This window comes from Arvicanthis niloticus, chromosome 10 (genome assembly GCF_011762505.2).
Source record: "Arvicanthis niloticus isolate mArvNil1 chromosome 10, mArvNil1.pat.X, whole genome shotgun sequence".
Lineage (NCBI taxonomy): Eukaryota > Metazoa > Chordata > Mammalia > Rodentia > Muridae > Arvicanthis > Arvicanthis niloticus.
In genome coordinates, this window is record NC_047667.1 from 67,729,519 (window position 1) to 67,747,977 (window position 18,459).

General features: G+C 41.5%; 1 long non-coding RNA gene across 1 annotated transcript in view; it reads right to left on the minus strand.

Annotated features, from left to right (window-relative positions):
• Nucleotides 1–514: 514 nt before the first annotated feature.
• Nucleotides 515–18,459, minus strand: part of LOC143443753 (uncharacterized) — a 36,736-nt gene continuing 18,791 nt past the window's right edge. Inside the window, exons 2-3 of the long non-coding RNA XR_013113020.1 lie at nt 8,127–8,260; nt 515–2,005 (exon numbers count right to left, since the gene is read on the minus strand). This is a non-coding gene — a long non-coding RNA (uncharacterized LOC143443753). The remainder of the gene's footprint in view (nt 2,006–8,126; nt 8,261–18,459) is intronic.

Here is an 18,459-nt window from a genome sequence, read left to right on the forward strand (position 1 = left end):
TAATGTTATGTCCAATTTTCTGAGGAACCGCCAGACTGATTTCCAGAGTGGTTGTATCAGCTTGCAATCCCACCAACAGTGGAGAAGTGTTCCTCTTTCTACACATCCTCGCCAGCATCTACTATCACCTGAGTTTTTGATCTTAGCCATTCTGACTGGTGTGAGGTGGTATCTCAGGGTTGTTTTGATCTGCATTTCCCTGATGATTAAGGATGTTGAGCATTTTTTTTTTTTGTTATTAGAGGTGAAATTATCCTTTTTTAAAATTTATTAGATCTTTTATTTACACTTCAGATGCCATCCCCTTTCCCCATTCCCCACCCCTTAGAAAATCCCTATCCCATGCCCCCTTTTCCTTTTTGCATTTATACTTTTTTTAAAAAAATGCTAATCATAGGCTTTATAAGTTTGGAATTGTTCAATCAGAGGTGTAACCCACTGACCAACCTAGATATAACAACTATCTTTGACTGGTGGAGATACATGAACATCTGCCTCCCTGTCTCCCCCTTCTTTCTCTCTTTCATCACCTAGCTTCTCCTCTCCTTCTTCTTCTCTTCTTACTCCTTTTCTTCCTCTCAGTACTCCTCCCACCTTAGCTCCTCCTACACATCACCCTTCCTGTTAAAATGAAATTTTTCTCTCAAAGTACAATTAGAGCATAATTATGCCAATTTGTACCAGTGAGGTACAAGATAGTCCTAATATTCAGTCCATCCTTTTGTTACTAACCAGCACCTCTGTCATCTATCCTAACTAAAACATTTAGTTCTGAACCTGGCTTTAGGATGAATGTAAGCTGCCGACCATCCACTCAAATCTTTTTTCTCAAGGTAAATAGCTATAAGTTTTCAACCCCGTCAGAAATCCAGAATGATTGAGTTAACTATAATTGTGGGAAGCACAAAGCATAGCTTTTAAAACTTAGCCAATTTATAGAGACCTCTGAACACCTGGACACTCGCTCTACTTCAAAACGTTGGAGCATCTGTTCTTCTGCCTTCTGGCCCAGGATCATCTGACAGACCTTAGTGCTGCAGAATTATTAAGGGCTGATTACTCTGTCTAGGCAGATATAATCAGTCGACTATTCTGCAAGTGTGTCCTTTTCTGGACAGTAATTTGTTTGTAGAAGGAAAGAGGCAATTCTTGCCTAGTGACTGTCTCACCACAACTGGAGTAACTCCAAGGATGCTCAATTTCTTTGAATTCAATATAGGAAGCTGTCCAGAGCAGACAGGTCTCTAATGAAAATGAAGATTAATACAGAAATGTTTGCGATGTCATTTCTAAGGATTTCTGATGTTTTGAAAACCAACTATCCATGTAAGGTAATCTGGACTGTTGCCTGTTAACTCCACTCAGCTATTTCTATATAAAACATAGAGTACACCCTAATAATAAACTCCAAGCCATGAATTTGCTATAGTCCCTTAACTCACAGGCTGACCTTCTCAAATCAGTTAAAAAAAAGTTAAAGAAGGACTGGGTCTAAGCTTTTGTATTCCTAAATGTGTTATGTGTTACAATGCCTATGAGAGTAACAATATTTATCTCACTCTTATATCACTAAGAAGCTCATGCCAATGAAAACCTTAAAATTTGTAATCAAAGTAAATTGGTGCCATTTAAGAATTTATATCTTCATCTTGATATTAATTATACAGATTTCTACTGATAGGTGTGGCTATGCAATTAACCCCTAGCTAATCCTCTCTATTTCCACAAAACCACTACTTTTCCCTAGAAAGACAGCCCAACATTTACCACCTTAGTCCCCAAGCCCAGGGAATAGGGGCGCTGACTCTTCATTAGCTTCTTCAAGCTGATTATGGGCATTGAGATATTAGAAGAGGAGTGGGGGGAAGAGCAAATTGACAATCCTCTGATGCTGTGTCTTCACTGCCCCCAGATGTAATTCCCGGACCTCAGAGGTTTGAGCAGGTCTGCCCAGCTTGCTTGTTGAGTAGATACACCAAGGCTGATCATTCTGCAATATACAATTCTCAAAACAAATTTTAGTGTCAAGATAGTTTTTTTTTTAAGAGGGCTGACATTTTATTAAGAATGTTGGTTCTAACCGCTTTTCTTTTTTTCCCTCTTTTATTGGATATAATATTTACATTTCAAATGTTATCCCCTTACCACATTTCCCCCACCACCCAGGAACCCCATATCCCATCCCCCCTCCTCCTGCTTCTATGAGGGTGTTTACCTACCTACCCCCAGGCCCCCTCCCCACCCTCAGATTTCCCCCCCACCCTCAGTGCTCAGCCTTCAAGGTACCAATGACCTTGTCTCCCACCTATGCCCAACAAGGCCATCCTCCCCTACATATACAGCTGGAGTCATATGTCTCTCCATATGTGCTCCTAGGCTGGTGGTTTAGACCCTGGGGAGCTCTGGCTGGTTGGTATTGTTGCTCTCCTCATGGGGCCACCAGCCCTTAAGGCTCCTTCAGTTTACTCTCTAACTCCTCCATTGGGAACCTTTGATCAGAATAATAGATAGCTGCGAGTATCTGTCTCTGGGTATGTCAGACTCTGGGGGACCTCTAAGGAGACAGCCTTATCAGGCTGCTGTCAGCTTTCCCATCCTGACATCCATATCATCGTCTATTTTTGGTGACTGCCATGGAATGAATACCCAGGTGGAATGGTCTCCATACAACCCCCCCTTCAGATTCTGTCCCACACTTAGTCTCCATAGTTGCTCCCTTGGGTATTTAGTTACTCCTTCTAAGAAAGACCTAGGCATCCTCACTTGTTCTTTCTTCTTCATGAGCTTCATGTCGTCTGGTAGTTGAATCTTTGTTGTTTCAAATTTTGGGCTAATCTCTGCTTATCAGTGAGTAAATATCATGTGTGTTCTTTTGTAATTGGGTTACCTCACTCAGGATATTTTCTAGTTCCATCCATTTACCTAAGAATTTCTCGAATTCATTATTTTTAATAGCTGAGTAATATTCCATTGTGTAAATGTACCACATTTTTTGTATCCATTTCTCTGTTGAAGGGCATCTGGGTTCTTTCTAGCTTCTGGCTATTATAAATAAGGATGCTATGAACATAGTGGAACATATGTCTTTGTTATTTGTTGGGGCATTTTCTGGGTATATGCCCAGGAGTGGTATAGCTGGTTCCTCAGGTAGTGCTATGTCCAATTTTCTGAGGAAACACCAGACTGACTTCCAGAGTGGTTGTACCAGCTTGCAACCCCACCAACAATGCAGGAGTGTTCCTCTTTCTTCACATCTTCGCCAGCATCTACTATCACCTGAGTTTTTGATCTTAGCCATTCTGACTGGTGTGAGGTGGTATCTCAGTGTTGTTTTGATTTGCATTTCCCTGATGACTAAGGATGTTGAACATTTCTTAAGGTGCTTCTCGGCCATTCGAGTTTCCTCAGTTGAGAATTCTTTGTTTAGCTCTGTACCCCATTTTTAATGGGGTTATTTTGTTGTTTGGCATCTAATTTCTTGAGTTCTTTGTATATATTTGATATTAGCCCTCTATCAGATGTAGGGTTGGTAATGATCTTTTCCCAATCTGTTGGTTGCCATTTTGTCTTGTTGACAGTGTCCTTTGCCTTACAGAAGCTTTGCAATTTGATGAGGTCCCATTTGTCGATTCTTGATCTTAGAGCATAAGCCATTGGTGTTCTATTCAGGAACTTTTCCCCTGTGCCTAGGTATTCGAGGGTCTTCCCCACCCTCTCTTCTATTAGTTTCAGTGTATCTGGTTTTATGTGAAGGTCCTTTATCCACTTGGACTTGAACTTTGTACAAGGGGATGAGAATGGATTGATTTGCATTCTTCTACATGCTGACCTCCAGTTGAACCAGCACCATTTGTTGAAAATGCTGTCCTTTTTCCACTGGATGGTTTTAGCTCCTTTGTCAAAGATCAAGTGACCATAGGTGTGCGGGTTCATTTCTGGGTCTTCAATTTTATTCCACTGATCTACCTTCCTGTCTCTGTACCAATACCATGCAGTTTTTATCACTATTGCTCTGTATTACAGTTTGAGGTCAGGGATGGTGTTCCCCCAGAAGTTCTTTTATTGTTGAGAATGGTTCTCACTATCCTGGGGTTTTTGTTATTCCAAATGAATTTGCAAATTGCTTTTTCTATCTCTATGAAGAATTAATTTGGAATTTTGATGGGGATTGCATTGAATCTGTAGATTGCTTCTGGCAAGATGGCCATTTTTACTAAATTAATCCTGCCAATCCTTGAGCATGGGAGATCTTTCCATCTTCTGAGATCTTCTTCTATTTCTTTCTTCAGAGACTTGAAGTTCTTGTCATACAGATCTTTCACTTGCTTGGTTAGATTCACTCCAAGGTATTTTATATTATTTGTGACTATTGTGAAGGGTGTCATTTCCCTAATTTCTTTCTCAGCCTGTTTGTACTTTGAGTAGATGAAGGTTACTGATTTGTTTGAGTTGATTTTATATCCTGCCACTTTGCTGAAATAGTTTATCAGGTTTAGGAGTTCTCTGGTGGAAGTTTTAGGGTCACTTAAGTATACTATCATATCATCTGCAAATAGTGAAATTTTGACTTCTTCCTTTCCTCTCTATATCCCTTTGACTTCCTTTTGTTGTCTAATTGCTCTGGCTAGGACTTCCAGTATTATATTGAATAGGTAGAGTGAGAGTGGGCAACCTTGTCTAGTCCCTGATCTTAGTGGGATTGATTCAAGTTTCTCTCCATTTAGTTTGATGTTGGCTACTGGCTTACTGTATATTGCTTTTACTATGTTTAGGTATGGGCCTTGAATTCCTGATCTTTCCAAGACTTTTAACATGAAGGGATGTTGAATTTTGTCAAATGCTTTCTCAGCATCTAGTGAGATGATCATGTGGTTTTTTTCTTTGAGTTTATTTATGTAGTGGATTACATTGATGGATTTTTGAATATTGAACCATCCCTGCATTCCTGGAACAAAGCCTACTTGATCATGATGGATGATTGTTTTGATGTGTTCTTGGATTCTGTTCGCAAGAATTTTATTGAGTATTTTTGCATCAATATTCATAAGTGAGATTGGTCTGAAGTTCTCTGTCTTTATTGGGTCTTTGTGAGGTTTAGGTGTAAGCATAATTGTAGCTTCATAGAAGGAATTGGGTATTGTTCCTTCTGTTTCTATTCTGTGGAATAGTTTAAAGAGAATTGGTATTAGGTCTTCCTGGAAGGTCTGATAGAATTCTGCACTAAAACAATATAGCCCTGAACTCTTTTTGGTTCAGAGACTTTTAATGACTGCTTCTATTTCTTTAGGGGTTATGGGACTGTTAAATGGTTTATCTGCTCCTGATTTAATTTTGGTACCTTGTATCTGTCTAGAAAATTGTCCATTTCATCCAGATTTTCCAATTTTGTTGAATATAGGCCTTTGTAGTAGGATCTGGTGATTTTTTTTAATTTCCTAAGTTTCTGTTATTATGTCTCCCTTTTCAGTTCTGATTTTATTAATTTGGATACTGTCTCTGTGCCCTTTGGTTAGTCTGGCTAAGGGTTTATCTATCTTGTTGATTTTCTCAAAGAACCAGCTTCTGGTTTTGCTGATATTTTATATAGTTCTGTTTCTACTTGGTTGATTTCAGCCCTGAGTTTGATTATTTCCTGCTGTCTACTCCTCTTGAGTGTATTTGCTTCTTTTTGTTCTAAAGCTTTCAGGTGTTCTGTCAAGTTGTTAGTATATGCTGTCTCCAGTTTCTTTTTATAGGCACTTAGAGCTATGAGTTTTCCTCTTAGTACTGCTTTCATGGAGTCCCACAAGTTTGGGTATGATGTGTCCTCATTTTCATTAAATTCTAAAAAGTCTTTAATTTCTTTCTTTATTTCTTCCTTAGCAAGTCATCACTGATTAGAGCATTGTTCAGTTTCCACATGTATGTGGGGTTTCCATTGTTTTTGTCATTATTAAAGACCAGCCTTAGTCTACAGTGATCTGATAGGGTGCAGGGATTATTTCAATCTTTTTGTATCTGTTGAGGCCTGTTGGCTTGTTTTGTGACCAATTATATGGTTTAATTTGGAGAACGTACCATGAGGTGCTGAGAAAAATGTATATATTCTTTTGTTTTAGGATGAAATGTTCTATAGATATCAGTTACATCTATTTGGTTCATAACTTCTGTTAGTTTCACTGTATCTCTGTTTAGTTTCTGTTTCCTTGATCTGTCCATTGCTGAGAGTGGGGTGTTGAAATCCCCCACTATTATTGTGTGAGGTGCAATGTATGCTTTGAGCTTTATTAAAGTTTCTTTTATGTATGTGGGTGCCCTTGCATTTGGGGCATGGATGTTCAGAATTAAGAGTTCATCCTGGTAGATTTTTCCTTTGATGAGTATGAAGTGTCCTTCCTTATCTTTTTTGATTACTTTTGGTTGAAAGTCGATTTTATTTGATATTAGAATTGCTACTACAGCTTGTTTCTTGGGACCATTTGCTTGGAAGATTGTTTTCCATCCTTTTACTCTGAGGTAGTGTCTGTCTTTTTAACTGAGGTGTGTTTCCTGTATGCAGCAAAATTCTGGGTCCTGTTTATGTATCCAGTCTGATAGTCTACATCTTTTTATTGGAGAATTGAGTCCCTTGATATTAAGAGATATTAAGGAAAAATGATTGTTGCTTCCTGTTATTTTTGTAATTAGAGGTGGAATTATGTTTATGTAACTATCTTCTTTTCGAATTGTTGGAAGATTACTTCCTTGCTTTTTCTAGGTTGTAATTTCCCTCCTGTGTTGGAGTTTTCCATCAATTATTCTTTGAAGTGATGGATTTGTGAGAAGATATTGTGTAAATTTGGTTTTGTCATGGAATATTTTGGTTTCTCCACCAATATTGATTGAAAGTTTTGCTGGGTATAGAAGCCCAGGCTGGCATTTGTGTTCTCTTAGGGTCTGTATGATATCAGTCTAGGATCTTCTGGCTTTTATAGTCTCTGATGAGAAGTCTGGTGTAATTCTTATAGGTCTGCCTTTATATGTTACTTTACCTTTCTCTCTTATTGCTTTTAGCATTTTTTCTTTGTTTTGTACATTTGATGTTTTGATTATTATGTGATGCGAGGTATTTCTTTTCTGGTCTAGTCTATTTGGAGTTCTGTAGGCTTCTTGTATATTCATGGACATCTCTTTCTTTAGGTTAGGGAAGTTTTCCTCTATAATTTTGTTGAAGATATTTACTGGCCCTTTAAGTTGGGAATCTCCACCCTCATATATACCTATTATCCTTAGGGTTGGGCTTCTCATTGTGTCCTGGATTTCCTAGATGTTTTGAGTTAGGAGTTTTTTACATTTTGCATTTTCTTTGACAGTTGTGTCAATGTTTTCTATGGTATCTTCTGCACATGAGAGTCTCTCTTCTATCTCTTGTATTCTGTTGGTGATGCTTGTGTCTATGACTCCTGATTTCTTTTCTAAGTTTTCTATCTCCAGGGTAGTCTCCCTTTGAGATTCCTTTATTGTTTCTACTTCCATTTTTAGATCCTGGATGGTTTTGTTTAATTCCTTCACCTGTTTGGTTGTGTTTTCTTGCAATTCTTTAAGGGAATTTTGTGTTTCCTCTTTAATGGCTTCTACCTGTTTACCTGTGTTCTCCTCAAATTCTTCGAGAGTGTCATTTATGTCCTTAAAGTCCTCTATCATCATCATGAGAAGTGATTTTAATTCTGAATCCTGGGCTTGCCATGGTGGGAGAACTGGGTTCTGATGATGCCAAGTAACTTTGGTTTCTATTGCTTATGTTCTTACACTTGCCTTTTGCTATCTGGTTAACTCTAATGCTACCTACACTCACTGTCTCTATCTGGAGCCTGTCTTTCCAGTTATCTTGCTTGTGCCAGAACTCCTCAGGGTCCAGATGTCTCTGTGAACCTGTGATCCTGAGTTCCAGCTGCTCTGAGTGCAGTGGCTCCTCTAGGATGTCTCAGGATATGGTGTCTTCATGGGAGCAGACCAGCTAGGTGTCTGCCCCAGCCACAAGGACCAAGCGAGGGGCGGAAGGGGAGTGGTATTCCACAGGGGCAGGGTTTGGGTGCCTGGTGGGTCCTGAGTGCCCCCTGCTCCCAGTTGTATCTCTGGGGTGTAGGGTAGTGGGAGAGTGTTCTTACCCATTGCTCTGAGTGCAGTGGCTCCTCTAGGCTGTCTCAGGATGTGGTGTCTTCACAGGAGCAGACCAGCTAGGTGTCTGCCCCAGCCACAAGGTCGTCAGCTCTTTATTTATTGAACTTCACTCTGGTAAAGACTGAAAAATGACACTTTAATTTGAATATTGTTTCATTCATTGTCTATAGTATGTTAAATAAAGTGTAAAATAAGTGTAAAGATAAATTTCCTGATATAAAGGACACAGAGTTCAAGCTTGATTTTACTTATTAGTTTTTTAAACAGTGGGATAGTTCCTCCAGTAGCTAATAGAAACAACATTATGAACTCATCACATGGATATAGTTGCTATACATGTTCTCCTTCCTCATCTTCCAATTGTCCCATCTCTGATCAGTGGGCATCTAACTCCAGAGTCCTTTCCTTATCACATTGTATCCTGTCTGATCTTTACTTTGTTTCTGGCCTGACAGTCCCCAACTTCACCTTGTATGTTTCCTTCTCTGTGTGACATTAAAAAAAATAAAATCTTCTTCAGGAAATACCATGTTAGGTGCTTCACAACCCTGTGTACCAAAACATCTGGGAGGACAGCATAACAGAGAAATGATTTTCCTAGCTCAGTTTCAAATGGCTCAGTCCTTTGTTACTTGGCCATGTGTACTTTGGAGGAACAAGCTGCCAACAGGACTACATGAAAGGGAAGCTTCATCATAGTGTAATAACAAAGAAAAGTGACATCAGGAATGGTCCAGGATGAGGACTATGCCAGAGGACACATTCCTAGGGACCTACTTTCTCCAAATAGGACCCACCCCCTACTTCTCACTGTCTCCCAATAATGTTACCATGTTGCAAATCCATTTAATCCATTGATTAGGTCAGAGATCTCACACTCTAACTGCCTCAGGCCCATGCTCACTGGCATCCACAGATTTGCGTTTTACTAATGGCCAGTCAAGCCAGTACTCACAACTAGCCATATACCCCAAGTTCCTGCTTTGGGGAGTTAACATGTTATTTGTATGCTTTATAATTCCTTGCTTTATCTTTTTTGTGAAATTACTTAAACAAATACAGATATATTTTAGAGTGATCTGTCCAGGTTCAGAGGACTCCCTAAACTGAATCAGAAATATACCTTGCCTGATAGTACATGTGGCTACACTGATTGATTTCAGTGAGCTTCATTCTGTCTGCTTGCTTCTCCTTTGTAAATGTTAATACCCAAGTATCACATGATTATAAGTCCCTCTGATACCCAGCAAATAATGATAAAACATTCATAAAAGTTTTTTTAAAATCCACAGTACATAACCCACTGAGCTGTTCCCTGCCTTGGGGGCAACCCACTGTAATTTTTCTTTGGAGTGCTTGATTTATTTAGCTTTAGTAAATAAGTTTCTGTTTAAATTGTCCATATATCTTGATCAAATTCTTTCTTTAAGAAGACAAGAACTTGGAGACCCTCAAAATGCTTCAATTTGTGTCTATCTCCCTTATTTACAAGAAATGCTAAGATTTCCTAGAAAAGGAAAATCAGATCAACCCTTATACAATTAAAACATATTCCCCACAGTCACAGGCACAATGAGTTGGATGTACAGGTCTATGTGTGTTAGCCCTGGACAAGAATCACAATTACCTGCATAGTTTTTTCTGCATTTGTAAAGTACAATTTACTGATTCCTACTCAGGTGTCATGGACTTTCCAGGGGTGATCACTAAGACCTAAAGAGTAAAGCATGTTTCTATGATACAGGTGTGAGCCACTGACCAAAAATCACAGCCACCCTGCATAAAAGCACAGCTTCCCTGGAACCTGCATATACTGAGCACATCAGCGCTCTCAGGTTTCCCCTAAGAGTGTCCCCTTATCTGTTTAATTGCTCCTTTAAGGTAACAGTTATTGCCACCTAGGAGAAAGCCAGCTTGGTGATCCTTTAGTCTGTTGATTCTCAAACCCCCTTGGGGGAAGGCATATTAGATGTTCACATTATGATTCATAACATTAGCAAAATTAGAGTTATGAAGTAGCAACAAAAATAATGTTATAGTGGGGAGTCATCACAAGATGAGAAACTGTGTTAAAGGGTCTCAGCCATAGGAAAGTTGAGAACCACTGCTCTACCATTCGCAAAGCAGCTGTTTCAGTTTTCTAATCCTCGAATCGCCCTAGAGTAGATAGCAATGACCTTCCCATCTGTCCAAGTGCTCTTTCTCAGCCTTAGGTAGGATCCTTGTGATCCAAAGACAGTTCACAGTAGTGCTCAACCTGGAATGGACTAGTGCAAAGGTCCACCCTGTGCAAAAGCAAAGCAGCCTTAGCTGCTTTCGAACTCCGGGATAGGTCAATGGACACAGTATAAACAGAGCTAAGCTGGAGTCATTGATATCTAATCTCAAATAAATGGCCTAATACAACCTTTATGAAACTCTGAACTATAAAAACTGATCTCTCTGTACTTGCTGAGTTTACGGACAATGACTATTCCCTTTCTCAGATGAGGGTCTTGGAAGTCACACCCAGCTGAGCAAGGTAGGGGTTAAAAAGGGATTTATCTCCTCTTCCTTAGTAATGTTAAATGAGCACTCTCACTTGATTCTTCTTGTTTATCTAACAGTGAAAAGAGGCAACAGGTGGGTAGAAAGGCAGAGGGTAGGGTTTCCCTGAGGTAGCAGCACAGTTGGCCTCCTCTGAGTCTGCCTTTTCATTCTCCAGAACCAGTAGGCCAGAGATAGGCTACTTGGTGTCCTGGTAAACAGAGATGGTGGTGTGCTCCATAGAAATGGGGATTGGGTTTAGGTAATTGTGCACCTTAGCATTGTCACATTTGGAAAAACATTCCCTGTGCTTTCCAAAAAGAAAAAATGGTAAACATGAAGATTCTTTTAGGGCTAAGATAACTATAAAACTAAAATTGTTTTCATACTTATTAGTAACATATATATAATAGACTCCTTATAGGTGATAAAAGACTGGCACATTGGATGGATCTAAGAATGAAGAACTGAACTCAAAGTGTGGATCATCACAAGGAATGCATAGTTCTGTTGAATTGTTTAAGTAGTCTGGATGTGACCTTATTTGAAAACAGAATCTTTATGAATGTAGTCAGGTTAAGCTGAGGTTCACGTGGATTAGGTACCCTCATATCTGATGACTGGTACCTGAGTAGGAAGGCACATGAACACACCATACAAAGGAAAAACAGCTAGGTGAATGTAAGAGTATGCCTACTGCCAAGAAACACCCACACTGTGGCCACCGCCAGACACTAAGAAAATCAAGCAAGATTCTTCCTCGAGTTTTCTGAGGAACCAAACTTTTGTTTGTGACTTCTAAAGCTACTAGAACAACTTCTGTTGCCATCAAGTGTGTGGTCATCTAGCCCTAGGATGCTAAAACAAAAGAGAAAAGACTTCCTCTTCTGAAGGCACTCATATAACTACAGCCAACTTCAGTTCTATATCAGAGGAGGTCTTTGCTGGGAATTTAGGAATCAACATTTTCTGAGTTTCATTTTTACACAGTGTCATCATGAACAAGAACAAAGAAAGGGAGGGAGAATGACAAACATTCTTGGTAAGTCCCGTTGGGAGATCCTATCCCAGATGTGCTTTCCTGGAGAAAGTTGAAGTTCTGTCACACATAAGTTCTTAGTCATTGTTCTATTCATGTGAAGAGACACCATGACCAAGACAACTCTTTAAAAAACAATATTTAATCTGGGGATTGACTATAGTTTCTGAATCTTAATTCATTATCATCACGGCACTGAACATGACAGTGGGCAGGTGTGGTGCTGGAGATGTAACTAAGAGCCACATCTCAATCTGAAGGGAGAGAAAGAAAGAGGGAGAGAGAAAGAGGAAGATAAAGAGGGATAGAGAGATGGGGAGAGGGCAGAGGGGCAGAGGGCAGAGAGAGAGGCAGAGAGACAGAGATAGAGAGACAGAAAGACAGGGAGGGAGACAATGGACCTGGATTGGGTCTTTGAAACCTCAAAGCTCACCCCCATCAAAGCTACATCTACTCCAACAAGGCCACAGCTCCCAATCTTTCTCAAGTAGTGCCACCCCCTGATGACTAAGTATTCAAATATAATGCCTATGAGGGTCATTCTTATTCAAACCCCTGCATTTCAGTCCCTGGCCTTTATAGGCTTGTACCCATACCTTAATGCAAAAGTACACTCAGTCCAACTTTAGAAGTCCCTCATAGTCCATCACAGTCTCAACACTACTTAAAAATCCAAAGTCTCTTCTGAGAATCAAGGCAACCTCTTATCTGTAACCCCTGTAAAAATCAAACTTTAAAAAGCAGATTATGTACTTCCAACATAGGAAGGAAGGAGAGGAAGTATAGTGAGGAAATACTGATCCAAAAGAAGTCCAAAACAAAGCAGTGACACTCTGAACTCTAAATCACCATATCGAATGTCAAAGTGCTCCTCAGATCTCCAACTCCTTTCCGTTTGATTGACTGTAACACACTCCTCTCTCTGAGCTAGTTTATACTCAGCCCTGCAGATTTCCTTGGCTGGTATCCCATGATGACTCTGTCATCTCCAATGTCTTCTGGTCTCCAACAAAATCCAGGGTTCATCTTCACAGCTTCATAAAATGACCTCTCTGAGTCTCCACACAGGGTCACCCCAGACACACATCTAACCTCAACAGTTTTCTTAAGCCATGGAGGGAGATTCCACAAATGGTTTCTTATATCCTTGACTCTAAAGCCAGAACCACAGGCCTGAAGCTGCCACATTCTGCTGCTTGATGTTCCCTTTGTTTATCCTTTGATAAAGAAAAACTACAAACATGCTTGCTCCTAGGTACCATGGATATGAAGTAGAATTCATGATTTGGGGGCTCAGTTCAATCCAGCATAATTAAATTAGCCAATCTCATCACAGATGGTAGACACTATCACCACAGTCCTCTAGACTGGGATACATGATTCAGCTTTCCTAGGTGTAAATACCCAGTAAGCTCCTCTTAAGAAACAAGTGTCCAAAGCAAAAATGCCTGTGTTCTTATCAGAACAGAAGTGTACGAAGACTTGTAAGAAGGTGGCCATCTCTATACATCACTATGTATGGAAGCATGGAAGCAGCAGACTTTGTCTCCACCTGGCTCCAGTCTCTGTTAAGTATCAATTTTAGTCCAAGTATTCCATCTCTCAGGCCTCAGTTTCCTCATTTGAAGCCAAAGACAATTACACTGTTATTGAAGAGTCTCAGGACCTGTGGGTAGGAAGAATGTGTTATTTTATGCTGGCACTTGGGATTCAGAGTGGTTTTCTAAGAGCCTCTGTATCAGCTAAGAACCAGAACTGGAGCCAGGATTTCATAACCATCAGGAAGAAGAACATGGACATTCTCAGAGTAACTGTGGTGGTGATCAAAACCATGAACTTCTGTTATGAAAACCAAAATATATCTAGTCACATACCTCTTGTGTCTTTGGAAGATAACCAACTTCCCCATGACCACACTTTAGCCTAGAGACAGATATTGCTTTGGCAGTGACAGTGATTACTTTGCAAGTATCAGCGTTTCTTGCAACATACACTATTCACTGCAAGCTTCTCATTTACTCCTTACTTTGTGATGTCTTCTTTCTGGATCTATTTTCTGGTTGAGGACATTGAAGAAGTTAAGAGTTTCAGGAGCTCCAGAGACCACAGTGGAATGAGCCCCAAAGTCAATCCCCAATCATGAGCCCCATAGATCAACCATCTAGGCTGAATAGTTTGATGTCAACTTGACACAGACTAAAATCATTTGAGAGGAGGGGATCTCCACTGAGAAAATGTCTCCATAAATCAGGCTATGTGCAAGCCTGTAGGACATTTTGTTAATGGGTAATTGATGGTGGAGGGCCCAACCCGTTGTGGGTGGTGCCATCTCTGGCTCCTATGGTCTACAAGAAAGAAGGCTGAGCAAGCAAGCCATGAAATTCAAGCAAGTAAGCTGCACCCTTCCATGGCCTCTTCATTAACTCCAGCCTTCAGGTTCCTGCTCTGTTTAAGTTCCTGTCCTGACTTCTTTCAATAACAGTAACGTGAAATTGTAAGTCCAATAAACCCTTTCCTCCCCAGCTTGCTTTTGCAATAATAACCCTAAGACAACATTCTAGGATCCTTGTTCCAGACACCAGTGTGAAGGCAGCAGGCTTCTCAGTACATGATAACCTTGACAATGGCAGCTTACTATACACAGGACTGTGGTAATAGTTAATGTTAGCTGTTAAGCATAGTTTTCACATTAAAAGAAATTAGGGTCTGTTTGATTCGAGAATGCCTCTGAATCACACAGGTGGCTCATGGGCCCTGGGTGAGGTAGACATAAAAAGTGCAAAGCAATGAGTCACACATTTGTATCAGAGTCTTTTAGGAGCTCACCAGTCCAGAGAGAACAGAGGACAGAGCTGTGTTTCAGCAAGGCTGTAGGTAGGAGTACATCCTGAAGGAGATCTAGCAGCAGAGGAGCCTACAGCATCTATGATGTCCCAAAGGAGACATCTTGCCTTAGCCTCTGGTTGAGCAAAAGCTTAGGTTAGCAGATGGAAATGAATGGCTCCAGAACCCACCTTAGGCAAGAACGGAGATCCCAGACCCTCAGCACCAGAATTAAACCTGGGGATGCTGGGCTCCACAGAGAAACCAACTGGGCTGGTAAGTTGTTTCGAGGATTGATTGCCAGCTTCCATTGCAGAAGAGAAGCATGAGGCTTAATCCCTGCCCTTAAGTAACTTGTAGGCTAGTAAAGTGCTGAAAAAAAGGAAGTGTCCATATTTAAGGGCATTGTCGCCTGGAAGGCGAACTCAGGCAAGAGTTAAGCTGGAAGCAGCTAAGTAGAGGGGAATTGTGCTTGAACTTAAAACATCTTGGTCCTATATCCTCAATACTACTTACTGGATGTCATAGGCAAACCATGTAACCTTCCCAAGCAACCCTTCCTCTTCTTGTCTCAGAAATGGCTTTTTAAAAATCGGAGATATTGTATGTCTTAGAGTTTTATCGTTGTGAAGAAACACCATGGCCACAAGAGTTCTTGTAAAGGAAAATATTTTATAGGAGCTGGCTTACAGCTCAGAGGTTTAGTCCACTATTGTCATTGTGGAAACCATGACAGTGCACAGGCAGACACGATGCCAGAAAAGAATTTGAGAGTTCTACATTTTGATCCACTGGCAGTAGACAGAGACCGTGAGCCATACTGGGTGTAACTTGAGCATAGGAGACCTCAAAGCCTGCCCCCACAGTGACACCCTTCCTCTGACAAGGCTACCTCCTAAGAGTACCACTCTCTGTGGGCCAAGCATTCAAACACACAAGTCTCTGAGGGTCATTTCTATTCAAACCACCACATGGTAATTCAAAAACATTATGTAAATTCTCTCTGCACCAGACTTACAATGAAAGAATCCAGGTATGAATTTTTTTTTAATTTATTATCGTTGTTGCTGTTCTGAGACAGGGGTTTCACTATGTAGCCTTATCTGGCCTAAAATTTGCTAGGTAAGGTAGGCTGACCCCAAATTTGTGGTCTTTCTGTCTTTACCTCTTGAGTATTGGGATTATAGTCCTGCACCACCACATTCATTATTATAAATTTGTGAGCATTGGATGAACATAAAGGACTGTTGGCCCAGACTGAAAAGGTAAATCCCCAGAGAGATGGGCTTGAGGAAGTACTAAGGTGCTTCCAGCACTGGACAGCTGTAGGTTGGGGATGACACCTTCCAGACTGCAAGAGTAACCTGAGCAGGAGTTGAGGAGACAGGTGACCTTAGCTTTTTCCAGGGACAGAGGGTTGAAAGAGAAGCTGTGAGAAATGCAACAGGTACTGGGGGTAGACCACAGTTATTAAAAGCATGAAAAGATGGCCTTCGTCCCTCTAATGTTATGGCTATGTGGTGTTATTTTTATTCAAGGGAAGAAAAAAAGAAAAGAATGCATGCTGCTCACCCAAACATCAGGACATTCTGTCCCTCTGTGATTGTGCTTCATGAAAATGCTTTCCAGCAAAAAAAAAAAAAAAAAAAAAAAAAAACGAGAAAGAATGATTAAGGGGAAAAAAAATAACTAGAGCCACATTCATTTCAGCTTCTCTGAAAGCACAGCAGGAGGAAGTGGCTATGTTTGCCAAACTCCAGAAAAAGACACAATTGACAGGAGGCGAGGAGGGGAGGGTGAAGCAGCAGAAGGCATGAGGAGGAGGGGTACCTCTTGTTTTATTCTCCCCCGAAGATGCAGTAAATAATGAAGAGGTGTGGCGCACGGTGGAGAAATTACTCAACAGGGCCCTTTCAGGGAGGAAAATGGAACTAAACCCAGGCTCCATCATTTGTTCTGTCATCCAACTCCCTGTTTACATGGCCGCTCCCTGGAGCTGATGCTCCCCTCCGCTGTCATAAGTAGTCCTTGACTGGAGCCGACCAATTCAAAATTATGCTCTAAAGTTCTTGTGTTGTCGTGATTAATACAATGTAACATTAGCCTCACTGACAACTGCGGGGGAGGAGGGCAGCCAGGCCTCCGTATTTTGGGGAGCCAGAAAAAAATCCCAGTTAGTCCACTAGGTGGCGTGATCACTGCATCTTTTCTGGTCTATGGTGTCTACCAAAGAAGGGATTCAGGAAATGTGGTACATTTACACAATGGAATACTATTCAGCTATTAAAAACAAGGATGTCGTGAATTTCACAGGCAAATGAGTGGAACTAGAAGATATCATTCTGAGTGAGGAAACCCAGACCCAAAAAGGACATGCATGGTATGTACTCACTGAAAGTGGATATTAGCCCAAAAGTTCAGAATACCCATAACACACCCTACAGAAGGAAGGCCCAAGTGAGAATGCTTGACTCCCATACAGAAGGGAGAATGGAATAGCCATGGGAGGCAGAGGAAGGGAGAGACCTGGATGGGAGAGGGGAGAACGAAGGGAACTGGGGGTGGGAGACAGGATCATGTGTGTCTCCACCTGACAGGAGAGAGTCCCAATGGGCCAGGAAGAATGAATAAAAATATGCAGCTTCCAGGGATGGGCGGCGGGGGGGGGGGTGTGATTCTCTAGGAAGTTCCAGAGACCTGGGATGAGGGGAGCTTCCAGGAGTCAATGCAAGTGACCTTAGCTGACATGCCCAACAGTGGGGAGATGGAACCCGAAGAGACCACCTCCAGTAGCCAGACAGGACCCCCAGCAGAGGCATGAAGACACCAACCCACCTACAAAACTTTTGATCCAAAACTGGTCCTGTCTAAAAGAAATGCAGTGACAAAGATGGACCAATGATGGGCCCATCTTGAGACTCATCTTGTGGGCAGGCGTCAATCCTTCACACTATTAATGATGCTATGTTGAATTTGCAGACAGGAGCCTAGCATAGCAGCCTTCTGGGAGGCTCCACCCAGCAGCTGACTGAGAAATGCAGACACCCACAGACAAACATTGGATGGAGGTCAGGGACCCCTATGGAAGAGTTGGGGGAAAGGATTGAAGACCCCGAAGGCAATAGCAACCCCACAGGAAGACTAACAGTGTCAAGTAACCTGGGCGTTCCCAGAGACTTAAACACTCACAAAAGAGTATCTACCAGGTGGTCCGAGCCCCTGCCACATATGTAGCAGAGGACTGCCATGTCTCAGAATATGTCTGATTCTGTAGAGACCTGATAATCCAGAGTAGGGGGATACAGGGGGATGCCCTCTCAGAGGCAAAGAGGAGGGGGCCATGCGGGAGGAACTCTGTGAGGGGGGAAGAGAAGGGGGACAGCATTTGAGATGTAACAAGCAAACAAGAGCCTGGGCTGGGCCTTAGTCACACCAGTACTTTGTGCCACAAGGCTGAAACAGGAATTCCAGAGAGAGGGAGAGGCTGTGCAGAGGGTTGTGGGAAGAGGAGAGAAGGTACATGTTACTGGATGGCTCCATACTCAGGTCCCTTCAAACATGCAGCAGCATTGTCAGCAGAATGGATGGAAGAGGCTACAGCCTCCTATGATTCAGGAAGATTCATAACAGTGGTGCCTGGTGCAGGAGCGTTTATCAAAGGGAAAAAGGGCGAGAGAAATCATGGGACTAAAGAGGATTCCGCTGCAAGACCCTATTTTTCAACTCTGCCTCTTGCTTACCCTGTTCCCCATATCTTAGGCACCAAGCTTTCTTAGACAGCAGAGGAAGACCTTCTGAGTGTTTCCCCCCTCTGCTCCCCATGGGAAGACAGAGGTCACAGTCAAGTAGGGGCATGGAGCTTAGTTCTGCATTTTAGGGACAGAGTCGGGAAAAGAAAGACTTGTGCAAAGTCACCCAGCCAATGGCAGAGT